The sequence below is a fragment of the Canis aureus genome, chromosome 13 (assembly GCF_053574225.1).
Source record: "Canis aureus isolate CA01 chromosome 13, VMU_Caureus_v.1.0, whole genome shotgun sequence".
NCBI lineage: Eukaryota > Metazoa > Chordata > Mammalia > Carnivora > Canidae > Canis > Canis aureus.
The window spans coordinates 46,328,520-46,343,683 of record NC_135623.1 but is presented as its reverse complement, the minus strand read 5'-3'; the positions used below and the strand labels follow the sequence as shown (position 1 = coordinate 46,343,683).

The 15,164-nt window shown below is 44.6% G+C and overlaps 1 protein-coding gene across 1 annotated transcript in view; it reads right to left on the bottom strand.

Annotated features, from left to right (window-relative positions):
* The window catches only part of ANO4 (anoctamin 4), a 405,675-nt gene extending 401,676 nt beyond the window's left edge, over nucleotides 1–3,999 (bottom strand). Inside the window, exon 1 of the mRNA XM_077846039.1 lies at nucleotides 3,921–3,999. The gene's annotated coding sequence lies outside the window, so the exon portion shown is untranslated. The remainder of the gene's footprint in view (nucleotides 1–3,920) is intronic.
* Nucleotides 4,000–15,164: the final 11,165 nt, after the last annotated feature.

The window sequence follows — 15,164 nt, the reverse complement described above, 5'->3', positions numbered from 1 at the left end:
ACATTGGCAGCCAAGCCATTGTCCCTCATCCATCAACCTGTCCCTGGGCGGGGGGTGGGGAGGGAGTGGGGTCGGAGCAGGGGTTTCAGGTCCCTGGGAGTTCTAGGTCAACATCTCACCCAAAATTGTGAAAGGAGACATATAAGGAACATTCAAAACTGTAAGCTGTTTTAGAAAAAGCTGTTCATTAACTCTGATGTTTTAAAATCTCTCACACATGGGTAGAATCAGAGTTCACCATCAGAACATGAGGAGTTGTCCATGTCTCATGAATACATGGATTCCAGAAGGAGTCTTCTTCTGTTCCCAGTTGTCTTTGTCGTCATTGTTATTGTTCCTTAGCTGTTGTTTTGTTTGTTCGCCAACACTTCTTTGGACAGAACATGGGCTCTTGTATTCACAGGAAGCCCACAGGAATGCTATTTTCTTAAATGAAATGGATGAGTAAGTATTGAGTAAGAGAAGAACCCAGGTGCAGGAGATGAAAGAGAACAAAAAGAACTTTTAAAAAAAGAAACTGCTGTGTGACCCAGAGATCCGTCCTCCCCCTAGAACTTCAAGTCTAACTAAAGCTGTTCATTATTTTCTTCTTTTGCTATAAATATTGCTAAAGTTCTTTGTACCAGAGAGATGGTGGGAAGTGGGGGGGTGCCCGGGTGGCTCGGTGGGTTAGGCCCTGCCTCTGGCTCCGGTCCTGGGATGGAGCCCTGCCTTGGGCTCCCTGCTAAGCAGGGAGCTGCTTCTCCCTCTCCCACTGTCCCTCCTATGCTCATTCTCTCTCTCTCTCCCTCTTGCTCTCTCAAATAAATAAATAAAATATTAAAAAAAAAAAGACTGTGGGGCATGGACAGTGCCTGATGTCAGTGCAAAATCACCCCTCTCCCTCCTCCCAGCAGAGGCCCACTTTGGGCATTCGGCATACCTACCCCCCCCCACCATCAGCCACTGGGAAAGCTGACATTGCCCCCTTCCCTCCCCAGAAACTCTGACGTGTCCAAGGAGACTCTTACCTCCCCATCTCCCCTGCCAATGATGGGTTCAAGGTGGGGGGGGGGGGTCGTGAGATCCACCCCTGCCCAATGGGATAGGAGCAGTGTGTGGGGGCTTCAGGAGAAGGTGTCAGCTCCGCAAGGGAAAGCCCGAGGAAGGCTCCAAAGCTCCTCTCCTGTGATCATTGTGCCTGAACACAATGCCTGGAACAATGGCAGCTACCTGGCTGCTGTACTAACATAAACTCAACCAGAAGGCAAATGGAAGGAGATCTTTGGCAACATCATGGAGCAGCTTCCTGAACCTGTCCCAAGGACAAACATGCCTTTGGGCCTCCTGTTATGTGAAATAAATTTCCTTATGGTTTCAGACACTTTGGGTCAGGGAACTGAAGCAACATTAAAGAGCCTTTTGGTGACCCCATCACCTTCTGAGAAAACTGTGTGTCATGCCCACCTCCCCTCAGAGGCACCTCTGCACTGGGAGGACCTGCTGTATCATCATCTAGGGCTGCTGATGAAGGACTACAAACTGGGCAGTTTATAAAAAACAAATTTATTCTCTCACAGCTTTGAAGGCTAGAGGTCTGAAATCAAGATGTCAGCAGGGCCGTGGTCTTTCCGAAGCCTCTAGGGAGAGCCTGTTCCATGCCTTTCTCTTAGTTTCTGAGGTTGCTGGCAATCCTTGGCATTCCTTGACTTGCACACACATCCCTCTAATCTCTGCCTGCACCATCATGCAATGTTTTTCCCCGTGTGTCCATGTGTCTTCTCCTCTACACCCACCATACTGGATTAGAAGGCCACCCTAATGGAGTCTCTTCTTAACTTGATTCTATCTGCAAAGACCCCATTTCCAAATAAAGTCACATTCAGAGGTTAGGACTTTCAGGGGACACAGTTCAACCCATAACACGCTAACATGGTGGCTGAGGCTGACTAGACAAGGTACAACATAAAGACTTGGAAGAAATAGATACTTGGTCATTGAGATGACCAAAATATATTCTCCAGATACATCTGGTCTTCATCCACAGTTGCTGAAAATGTGTCGGAACCATAGAAGTGACATGGGTGTCTTGTTACCAATGAAGGCGATTTTTGGTGTCAGAACTGAATTGAAATATCAAAAACCCCGCTGGTGTCTAAAAATTGCTTGGTACTGGTGGGGGGTGGGGAGAACCTCCACATACATTGGACTTGGAGCTAGGAACCCAAGAAGACCAGGAAAGGATGCTAGGCCTGTGGCAAATAGCAAGAGCATTGTCCAATGGGCACTAGATTACCTGGGTTCAAATTCCAGCTGCTCCTACCCATGGATCCCTCTGTAACATGTTAACCTCTCTAGAATTTAGTTTCCTCATCTGAAAAAAATGGGGGAAATAATAGTATCTGACCTGGAAGATTTTTGTGAAGAGTAAATGAGTAAGTACAGAAAAAGCACCCAGCACAGTGCTTAGCACCGAGAAAGCTCCCACGTGCTCCTCAGGCACCTCAAGTCTGACATAGCTACCCTCTAAGCCATCAAGTCCTCTTCCTGTCTGCTGTATTTCTAGGGGTGGCTCAGACCCCCTGTCACCCTGACCCAAAGTCTCAAGGTACACCTGTCTTTCCCCCAGCCAGTCAATGACTAGTCCTGCCAGCACTCCCACATCTCTACCTCCAGACCTGCTCATATCCCACCTCTCAAGTCCATTACTGTCCCATGTCAAAAGCAAAGTCACAGCCACTTATTCTGTTATGACACCAGACCCCCAGCCCCACGAAATCCGTCTTGTTCACCATCAGAATCCCTTTCATTCATGTATTCATCTTGTCACCCTCCTCCTCTGAACCTCCCTCTACTTAACAAATGTCTTTAGGAAGTGATTGCCAGTTATTTAGTGTTTTCAAACCAGGGTCCATGAACACTCCACAAGAACTTCTTTTTTTAATTTATTTTTTAAGAACTTTTCTTTTTTAATTTTTCATTTTAAAGTTAATCATTTAAAAAGTCATAGACGCATATTGTGGACCTAGTTCCACCACTTAATTTTAGCACCTAGATTTGCTTTTGTGTTTCCATCAAGTTGGCACCAATCAGTAAACCCAGTAAGAGATGAGGCAGATGGATGTGGCCAGGCACCTTCATACCAAGGGAAAATCCAATAACCTCACCAGCATTTGCAGAGGTTTCATAGTAGACTGAACAGAGTTATCATGAATACCTAGCAAAAAAGCTGTACTGAACTCAAAGACTCCACGCTGCTGCACCACACTGCATTACAAGTAACTGTCCCTCAGCAAAACAATGTCTAGCATATTAAATTAATGTGATATATTTGTAATATTTTTGCTTGTCAATGTTTTAAGTTTTACTTGTAAATTCAACTTGATTTGTATGGCTATTAATATGGCCATAAGGTTCCTATACTTAGTTTTTTGTTTGAACACACTTAAGTATCATTATAATAATAAAAATAATTTAAATAAATTCTAGGGGTTCATAATTATTCTTTCTTTTTACAGGTGTCCACATTACTGAGTTTTGAATAGTACCCTCCTCATTTAGTCCCAATTAAACAAAATAATGTATATTAATGGCCAATAGCAGCAATAGATGAATACAAATCTTAAAAAGGAAATCAATTTTATAATTAAGCACATAATAATACAGGTGATATACAAATTAATGAATCAAAGCAAATGATGAAATGTTGGGCAAACATGGGGATTTTTTTTTTTTTTTTTTTTGAGCTACCTGTGATCTATGCAAAAGCAGTAAGAATCCACAAGAGGGTGCTCTAGCAAGGTAAGTTCACTGAGTATTAGCTCTGATTCTGAAAATACAGGCCCCTGTTAATATGTTTTCTACTCCCTCCTCAGCAACCCCACCCCAGGCATTTCCAAGCAATAATAAGTTCTACAAAACAACATGTCAAAATTGCTCACCTATGGTGATCTGGCTGACACAACTGTAGTAGCTGCCTGTCGTCGCAGAGGAAAGGTTATAACTCCCACTGCTCACATCTCTGTCTGCTGAAAAAAAAAAATAAAAGAGAAGGTTGATTACACCCTGGTAGATACCATGAACACAGCACAAATAAATGAGTGCTGGTAGGCTATCCGGCTCCCTGTTCTGAGACGTCTCAGGCGCCTTCCTTAGTTCGCTCATTGATGCTTAGCTAGTGCTCAGTGCCAGGTGCTTGGAACACCCAACAAACATCCCAGACTGTTGCCCCACACAGGCAATCTCAGTTGGGCGCCACTATATATATATATATAATTTATATACACTTGACATGTGTATATAAACAGACGGGAAGAAGCAAGCTGAGAGGCAGAGAGACTCCTTTCTGGGGCCGCCGCAATCATCCCGCAATCATGACAAGTGAGGGCAGCCGGGCCACGGGGCAAGTGCTGCTGGGGACACAATAAAAGTGGATACGGTGCCCTTCGGGGCTGAAGGTACAACAGCCCGCACCGAATTGTGAGCAGAAAATGTTCTAGGTGCAGAAACCCAAACACTCCACGGACACAGCATCTTAGTATTCTCCTCCACATCGCATCGCGCATGAGGTAGGACAGGGTAGGCATCACCCCCGTCCGCCCCACCCCAGTCTCTGACGGGAAGGCTGAGAGGTCCCCGGGCCCCAGGCTCACACCAGGCTAGAATGGAGCCCACATCGAGATCAGAATGACTTCAAATTGTGTATGAAACACAGCAGGGCAAGTGGTTTTAAAATATCAAATAAATATATATTTTCTAAGATAAAACTCTACCAGGTTAGAGACAAAGAGTCATTACGATAATGGTTACCAAACTGATCTAAAAGAACTATTTGAATATTATGTAATATTTGGAAAACCCTGATCTATAAAATGGTGAAAATCAAAGGTTTGAGGGGAAGAAATAATTATTAGGAGTTAAGCTAATTGTGCTCAAAGAGAAGGGTTTACAGAAACATTCTGAGAGTCAGATTTTAATGAGACCATGATGTGGACCGGGGTCAAGAAGATGGTATGGTGTGTGAATGCCCTTAGAAGGAAAGAACAGCAGGGACGTGGACAGAAGGAAGGAAATGAGAAGCATCTGCAGGCATCCCTAATGTGCCCATGGTTTCAAAGCAGTTGGGAAACATTAACAAAGCAGATGGTGAGCCAGAGGGCAGAGAAATGGTAGTAGGACCCTCAGAAGGCACATCAAGGCCACTGTAGGTCCACAGACAGGAAGGTAAAATGTTAAAAAAAAATGTATATTTTAAAACTATTTTTAATGTGGGGAAAAATAATTTCAGCAAGTGCATGTGGCCACATTCTCCTCTAAGAAACATTCCCAGAGCATCCGCACTCTCTAGGGTATTTCTGGAACCTCAGACACACCCCCACCAGCACTGAGCAGGAAAGACCACACTGGTTCACACACATCTAAACCGCGGGCTTGTCAAGGGCACAGCCACTCACTATTCAATTTGCGATTTCCAGAACTTAGTGCTGTGCCTGCCATCAGGTGAATCTTTAGAACATGTTCATTCGTTGAAAGAAAAAAAAAAGGACGCATGAAATTTAAAAAGAAATAAACAAATGACTATTTCCCTTTTCTGTTAGTATCCTTCATTAGAGGTTGCTGAGATCAGAGGAAGAACAGTGGGCAGGGAGTCCGCAGGCCTGTGTCTGAAGCCCCGTTCTGCTGCACATAAACTCTCATAAATTAGTCAAGCAGTTGGCCGTTTCTACTTGAAAATGGTGACAATAATGCTTATCTCACTTTTTTTTTTTTGGTGGTGGGTGGGTTGATGGGATATGGTTAATACAAATAAGTAGGCTACACAAATGCATAGTTAGCAAGTAATTCAGTATATGTTTGTGGAATTGGCTGAATCACCAAAATCCAGACCTAAAACATATCTAACTGCTCTAAGGTTGTCATTTCTAATTCTTTGTAAACCACTTGCTAATGATCTGTCCTTAAAAGATTTTTGGAAGGGAGGAGAACTGCAAGGGAAAAGGTCAACGGCATCAAAGGTGATATATAAATAAGTATATATAGAGAAAAATTCACAAGCTTAGAAGTGGCTATGCATGGGAGGAAGAGGAAACAAATGAAGGAGAAAAGTGTACTTAGAAATCGGCAATCAACAAAGAAGCAGGATGTTGAATAAGGAATGAATGCTTGGGAAGAGGCCATAAATAAAACTTAATGGTTAAACTACTGAAATTTGAATAAAAGCTGAATGTTAAAACTAGGGCATTATTTTGGTGGCAATATTCTGAAAGACTCAAAGGGCAAAAGTATAAAGACTTGTGGCAATTATGGCACAAGTTACTGCATTCTATGTAACAGAAGGTGCTTCCCCTCTATAGGAATTAAAATTAAAATGCTAGAGTTTTTTGAGGATAGGGTCTAAATATCTATTTAATCCTATAAGGCCCTATTGTAGGTAAAGAAAAAAAATCAGGTAACTAGTGGGAAAATTTGAGACTGTGAATGAGATTAATAAATCTTGTGGGTTTTGGGGTCAGCATCTACATTAGACAACCTGGCTCTAACCCTTGGGCACATCACTTCATCCATCTGTAGCTCTGTTTCCTTGTATGTATGATGAGATAATGAAGACACTTACCTTGTAAGGTAGCACATACAAGGTGTTCAATTAGTGTAGGCTATGATTTATTTTGTACTTCGAGAGAACAGAGGATAGCCACAAAATGGAATGCCATACAGCAAAGAAAATAAATGAAATAAAGCTACACAAAATATTATGGGTAGATCTCACAAACACTGTTGAATGAAAGAAGCAACCCCAAAACAATACATGATCCTACTGATGAAAATTTCCACCATAGAACTAAATTATATCCTTTAGAGATGCATATATGGATGGTAATACTGTAGAGTAACAAAAAAAATTAGGACAGAAGTCAGCATGTGGTTCTGTGCAGTAGACAAGGCCCATCTCTGACTCAGGAGAAGGTATGGGTAGGTGGGTAGGTTCTGCAGGACTGGAAATATTCTGTGCTTTGACTTAGGTAGTGGTCACACAGTACTCCTTTTATAAGTACTCATTAAACTTTAAATTTCTCTCTCCCCCATCCGTAGTTATGCTATGACTCACAGTAATTTCTTTAAAAGAAATAAAGAGGGGCAGAAATCATGACAGGGCAAACCAGGGATGCAAATTCTATAAAAACATCTAAGGAAAGGAGATGGTGGTGGAATCAGACAACACCAGTAATTGAGTACTGGCTCTTTACCAGGCGCTATGCTAAACATTGATTATTTCATTTACGTCCATATTTCACGTAAAGCTTCAAAACAGCTCTTTTAAGGTATGTATGGTTATTCCACTCTACAGATGAAGAACTAGAGGTTCACATAATTAGGGAACGTGCACATACTCATACCTCTGAGAAGTCATGAGCCTGGAATTAAAGCCCAGGTTTAGTCCTACGTGAGAAACTATTTGAGGACAGAGGGGAAGACAGAAGGAGGGCAGATTAATATCACAAGCTCAGATGGATTCCTCTGGTATCTGGTGCTAAATCTTTGACGGTCATTTATCTGATGTGCTAAGCATTGAGGTTCTACAGGGAACAAGGTGGACATCATCTTGTGTGTTTCTGTTAACAGAAATGTTGTGACCAAACTAACACACTTTTTTTTTTTTTTGGTCTCAAATTATTTTGGGTATACTCCTCAACAGAATGCTCATGTAATAAAATAAAACATCACCCATTTCAACACTCACTCTATCTTACTTTCATCTTAACCACAGGAGAGAATAAAGGAAGCACTGCACCTATTTATTCTTTCCACTAGCTGCAGAATTCTAGGAAATACGTAGGCAAACCTAAACAAAAATTTTCGATATAAAATTATCATTATAATGCCTCATTTGGGAGATTTAAGAACAAAGAATAGAACTAAAATACTAAATAACAAAAGTATATGAGCCAGGAGTTGGGTACTCAAAGTCAAAGGGCTATTCAGGGGAGAGGTCAACATATTAGAGTTAAACAAAGTGTAATGAATAAGTATAGGATTTGTTAGGTATGATGTAAGTGAAAGTAGAAGAGTAATTATTAAAACAACAGAAATGGACTGTATTTCCAAACCAGTTTATCCTGCTCAAGGGAGAAACAGACACATGGTGGGGGAAGAATGAGAGAGGGGATTTAACAATTAAAAAAAAAGTTAACTTAGAAAAAGGAAACAAATTGGAATAAAGCATAGGAATAAAAAAACAAAACAAAGAAATACAGTGTAAGATGCAAGAATTCAGTTCAAATAGATTAGCAATCACAATACATGTAAATGGTCCAAATTTGCTATTTAAGAGATTGTGAGAAAGATTTCTTTTAAAAAAAATGCTATTTATAAAAGAAATGCCTAAAACATAGGCATACAGAAATGTTAAAAGTAAAAGATACAAAAAAAAAAAAAAACAAGCAAATACTAACCAAAATAAAGCCAGAGTAACTATGCTATTTTTAGATTAAAAAGGCTTTAAGGCAAAAAGCATCGTTAAGGATACAAAGAGTCAATTAATAATGATAAAAAGTTCAAGCTCAATGCCTCAGGAAGATACAAAAAATATTACATCTGTGCTTAAAATAAAATAACCTCAAAATACATGAAGCAAAAATTAATAGAACTGCAGGAAGAAACTGACAAATCCACCAGCATATGGTGGTGGTGGATTCAACACACACTAACTGGTTGAATAAGCAAAAATTTAGTAAAAATAAGGAAAATTTAAGGTCATACAACACTTGAGCATCTTATTAAAATGAAAAAATAATAAAGATCTTGATTTTGTAAGTCTTGGGTGGACCTAAATTTGGCTTTTCTTTTCTTTTTGTTTTTTAAAGTTTTACTGAGATAAAACTGATAATTGTATTTTGAATAGACTTTTAGCTGGTGCCAATGTTGCTGGTAGAGAGACTCCAGACTGAGGTAAAGCCCTCTCCTGGAATCCACAAAGCCTGGGAAAACATCTCACCACACCACCAACAACAACAAAAGGATGCGGATTTTTTTAAAAAGGAAAGACAATGTTTTCACTAAACCCTCAAAATCGTATCATAAATCTTCTTGCACACATGAACAGATGAAACAAGAATTCACCAAAAAGACAAATGATACGTAACTACTGACTATACAATAATAAACACCCTACAATTCCTTTCATAACTATCCACACTAGTGCACTGGAAATACTATTTCATTTTCAAAATACATATTTCTCACTTAGCATGAGCTACCTACTGCATCTGATTTTTTTAAATCACTTTAAATTGTTTATAAGAGGTTCTAGAGAAGCTACTAGTAAAAATAAAAAAAAATACCCACATAATGATATGTGTGTATGTACATAGGCCTCAGAAGTATTGGTGTGATTTATTACATGTTTGCTGTATATTTTAGAGGCTTACAGAAAAGTTAATATTCAAGACCCGCCCTTTCTGCCAGGCCATAGGACCTGCCTATCATCAGCTAATCTCCCTGGGCTACGACTTCCTCCCTTTAGTCGTGACTGAAATTCATGCATTCAAAAATGTGTCGGCTGCCACCACATACAGGGGACACAGGCTAGCCCCAGGTAGGAACTGGTGCCTCCAGGGGTCGAACTGGTGCCTCCAGGGGTCTCACTGAGGTGCTGATGAATCATTTAAGGGCAGAAAGTGTATTTCTACTCAATGCAGCCCTTCCCATAAACACAGATCTCTTTACCACTACAATTAAAACAACCAATCGTCGTGCGGGATGCTAAATGGCGAATAGGGCTTTCTGTGTTTTCATAAAATGTTTGCATTTGTGCTTTCATGTGATTTTTGCAACAGCACGAGGAGACCATCAGGGCAGGTACCGGTTGTAAACGTACTAGCAGCAGCCTCTGTATCACCCATGGAACCTGAGTTAGACCCAAACCCCTGGAGGGCAGAGTTATCCTTTATTCATCCCGTGCCATAGTGCCTGGCTCTGCCTAATGCATAGAAGGCACAAGGAATGTTTGTCAAGGCCTCTAGCAGGCTTTCAAATACTTTAATCACCGTTCCTGAATTTTAAACACTGTGCCCGATACTCATTATCTCAGCTTCCCTTTGATTCCACTCTCACAGTCTCCACAGTGGCAAAAGCCCTTTCATGAGCTCTAATTAGACAAAAGTCTTTCCTTTCTTTCCGCCTTTACCTATGGGACTCCGTGTTGAAAATCCTATATTCTGTTTTCATTTTTCCCAGAAGGTAAAGATCCATTTCTCATTAGGACAACATAAGATTCGTGAAAACAGGCAGTTTTCGTTTTTTGTGTACCTCCAGGACCTACAACAGTGCCTGACACACAGTGAGCACTCAAAAAACATATGTTCTTTTGTTCTAGAAACTTCCTTAGTTGCCGTGAACCGTGTGTCTAGGGGGATGTTCTAAGAGAAAACTCCACATGGCTATGACAAAGAACGAAATGTTTGAAAGGAAAAGATTAAAATACTTCTTCACAGGATCAAAATGAAATTTTAATTTAACCTCACCCCCAGAAAGAGGCTTTTACAATGCGAAGGCTGAAGGTCAAAGAATAGTGTGTACCTGCTTGGCTGCAGCTTCTTAATCAAAAGGATCCTAACCGATGTTGACCATGAGTGTCTGGATCACATAGTAACAAGCATGCCAGGTGGTGGAGGGCAAAAATAAGTCATCAAATACCTCCTTGGATTTATTTTGTAAATAAAGCCTGAGTCCCAGGTAGTTTGCCTGCATCTGATTGTACCAAATGGTGTAGGATGCTTTTTGCCTTTTGCTTATTCCTCTTTTCCCAAAGGTAAAAGTTACTTTGCCTGTCATCTGCAGTGGGGAGATGAGTTTTTAAAAACTTGTGTGCAGTGTACTGCCCCTGCCACGGTCCATCCATCCCAAAGGTTGAATGGCCAAGTTGTGATTGCCTGTCGCAGGTCGGGTACCATGCAGGGCACCCGGAACACAGAGATATAGGATACACAGCCATGTCCTCTGGGATTTTACAGCACACAGAAGACCTGGGTGGGAGAAAACTCACCCTGAGACCTCCTGGGGAAGGGGGCAGGGGGGAAGGGGGCAGAGGTGGGGGGCAAGGGGCAGGAGGAGGGACGTGGCCTGGTAAAGGAGGAGGTGGTGTGTTTCAGAGGTGGGGCCAAGGGCCAGACCCTGAGGAAGCCTGGGGTTATCAGTCATGCCCCCCCACCCCCTGCCCCTAGACAGGGGTGCTGGGACCTGGAAAGGTGTAGTCAGCTCCCCAAGGCCCTTGGTAACCAGGACCCCTAGAGAGGGAGGAGGGCTGTGGTGGCAGGGGCAGGAGGAGATGGGAGCAGGGGGTAAGGGGCCAAAGGGGACCAGGGGCACAGAAACCAGCTGGGAAGAGCCCCTGCTGTCCGAATGTGCCACGCGGACGGGGAACACGGTGAAGGACAGACAGGTGTCCGAAGAGGAACCTCGGCGCCTTAGAGGCTGAGTGCATGCGGGTGAGACTGCCAGGGCTCTGAGTCCTCCCGGTGCACCCAGCACAGGACCCACAGCACCCCGGCCACCGCCCCGTGGCACGAACGAGGACACTGAGCCCCATGAGCGGAATTCCTTTGCCACTGTACCGTTATTACGTTCCCGGGAGGACTCAGACGGGGCTGCAGGATTGTGGCCCAGGTGCCTACATGGAGCGCAGTGGCCCTGGCCAACCCCAACAGGTCACCGCCTCCCAGGGCCGCCCCAATGCCCCCTGCCACCTCTCCTCCACCTCTGTTGGCGCAGCTGTCCCTCCCGGCAATGCCCCCTAACTCGTCCCCTCTCCTCCACCTCCGTTGGCGCAGCTGTCCTTCCCCGCAATGCCCTCCTCCTCCAAGACCTCTTCGTCCCCCCACTCCGGCCCACAACCACATTATAAGTCTTAGGTCAGAAATGTGTCTCCTCAGGTGGAGAAATACAGAGATCTCCCTGGTTCAGGCCCCCCTGGGTCGGGCGAGGGCCTGGCATGCAGTTTGAGCCCAGCAGCCAGGCAGCTGGAGTCATTCTAGGGAAACAGGAACGGGAGGGGTTCTGTTTTGAATACTTGAGCTGCTAACCTGCAGCTGGGCACACAGGCACGGCCCCCTGGAAAGGTGATCTGAGCTGTGGATTTCCACTGAGAAATCACCCCAACAAAGGTAAGTGAGAGGAGGGGAAACTCCTCTCACCCTTCCTCTGCCTCATTTCACGCGCCTGTTGCAGTGATGAGGCTTGGTTTTCCTGCCCCCCTCCCATGCCCTCTTCTAATCACAAGTGCTGGACTTCTGGTCACCCCTAGACTCTTAGCCTTCGCTCAAGCCATGCCTTCCACCTGGAATTACCCACACACACATCTGTTCCTTTTCCTCTCTTCCTAATAAAAATTGCATCATCCACTGAACAGATATTTGTTAGCATACATGTTACAGTTACTGATTACCTGCATCTCATTTCACATTTTTGGAATATATAAGTCTAGATGGCTGTCTGAAAGTAAAAATGCGTGCTAAAATACAGAAAGAACAAGTTCCAATGTAGGATCAAAAATGCATATTTAGATGGGAAGCTAATGAGGTTTACTGGAGGCTGCTGCTAATGAAATGCATACACAAGCTAAATTTTTCTCTCAGGAACCTAAAACATACAGTCTACAGTATAACTGTACATTCTCTTGGCAGCCCCTGTGCTAAAGATAGGACTTAAGCATTTATTAAGTCAGTCAAATGAATATAAAAATCGAACCCTATAAATTCTGGGCAAGAAACTTAGATCATCCCCCATCGTGACAGCTAAACCCAAATCCAACAGAACTGAAAGGGAACATTCTTTTTAAAACAGTTCAGTTGTCAGAGAGATGACTTGTAGAAGGTTCCAGAGCTGGACCAAGCTCTCATCAGATAATGATCTCAACAGCATTCCGTGGGTGAGGAATATACTGAATGTGCTCAAATTTGTTCTTCCTTAACAAGTTCACTAGGATGGGAACCCCGACGGACTAACTTGTCTTGTCACGTCTTGAGTCAGTTTGCCTTGGGCCAAAGAATGAACGTGTACTTTGTTGGTCAAATACATTCACTACTTTATGGATATGGAAGGAAGAAGGGTGTTAAGAATATATTTAAACAAGCGCAACTTCTAATTGATATATAGTCACTGAAATCTGTTTCGGTTCCCTTTAAGGTCCTAAAGAGAAACCTGTGTAATTTTTAGCTGCCAGAAAAAAATGATCTACCCCTTTAATTACTGAAATATACTTGCTTTTCAAAACCAATTTCATGACTTCTGACTTCATTTTCTCTACCTGGGTGCCCAGTTAAGCTTTTAAAGTTTCTAGACATTTAAAGAACTGATTATCACCATCACTGACAGTATCCACAGGGGAGCATGTGAAATCTAACACGGTGGATCCCTCTGATAGAAGAAGGTGTAAAAAGAGATGTCTGGCAACAAAGACGCAAAAAAAAAAAAAAAAAATCAGAATGTTGGATTATGCCCAGATGGTAACCTAAGAATGACAATGTTATGTGTACAACCTACAGCAGGAGTAAGAACAATTCACAGTCCAACAGAAGATGCACTAAGTTTAAAAAAAAAAAAAAGCCACTAGTATGCAATTCGTAATCTTTTCACAATTCCTTATCAGTTCACAAGGATCAACTGCAAACCCTCAGAGCCACCTGAGTGATCATTTTAAAACAGTTTAGATCTCCCCCCTCCCCCCAAAAAAGACTGACCCATTTAACCTTGGGAAAATGGCAGGGGACATCCCTGGCCTGGAGATGAAGCCTCCAAACAGAAAAGCAGCAAATTCCCTCCCACCAACCCCGGGCTTGGAGAGGTCCATGCACAACATTCTCCAACAATTCTCATTACCTTCATGTATAAAACTCCCAAAACTAGATGTTAGCACACAGCAACTGATTGCAAGCCAGGGGAGGGTGGGGGGAGACTGCTTGGGTTTCAGCCTCCTAGTACCCAATCTCTGCCGAAATCTCTGAAAGGTCTACAGAGAATTGCTTTTTCGTACAAAAGCAGTAATGTTAATAAAAGGGGGAAAAAAAAAAAAAAAAGCCTTGCTGGCTTCCCCAGTGCCCTGGGATTTCCAGGTGAGCTGGAAACCTTCATACTGTGATTTTGCTTTCCTCGGAATTCTGCAATGCCTTTAAAGAAATAATACAAATATATATTTCTTTAGTCAAAATGGGAGGGGAGGAGTGGGAGAGTAATGCCTTCTATGTCCATGAAACTTATTTCCAAGCTGATTTTCTTTTTGCCTTAAAAACATATTCGGGTGCATATTATTTTAACCCCATACATGGCATCTGTCAGGGGGCTGTTCTCATGGCTCATTTAAAGATGGAGAAAAACAAGATCAAAAAAGTTTAAATAACTCGCCCAAGGTCAGTCGGGGACAGGACAGACGCTCCCTGAACGCCGACCTCCTACCTCCAGCCTCGCTCCCCTGGAAGCGGACTTGACACCCTTCCCCGCGGCGCGCGCGCGTCCGAAGCCCCGAAGCCGCCCGGCACCTACCGGTTAGGCGTGTGTGCGGCCTCCGGCGCTCCGCGGACCGCCCCTGCCCAGATGCGGGGCCCGGGCGCCCGCCCACGGGAGCCGCACCCCGGAGCGCCCCCCGCCCCGCCGCCCCGAGAGCCGCGGCCGCGCACCGTCACCGTGGGCCGCCAGGGAGGCCATCCGCGCTCGCGTCCCGCGCAGGGGGCCCCGGGCGTCGGCAGGAGCGGCTGCCTGCGCGCCTCGGCCCTGGACGGCGGGAGCCCGGCCCCGCGAGTGCATGCGCTCGGCTCCCGCGGCGCCCGGCCGCCCCGCTCCTGGGCATGCCCAGTCGGCCCGCAGGGCCCCGGCCCGGGTGGCCGCGGGGACGAGCGCACCGAGGGCGCAGACGGCCAGCCGCGCGCCGGGTCCCCGCGCTCCGGGTCCTCGCGGGGATTGAACCCGCGCGGGAGGGCGGGCGGCAGGGAGGGGAGGAGCGAGGCGAGCAGTGGGAGGCGCCGGGCGCGCGGCGGCTGCGGCCGGGAGGGCGGGCGGGCCCGGGTTGGGTCCCCTCCAAGGGGGCGCCCCTCCGCGTGGGGGTGACCGGGCGACGCGGCAAACGCGCGATCGGGGAGTCCCGAGCGGGCCACGGCCTCGGGACCGAAGCTCCACGGGACGCCTGGGGACGCAGGGGG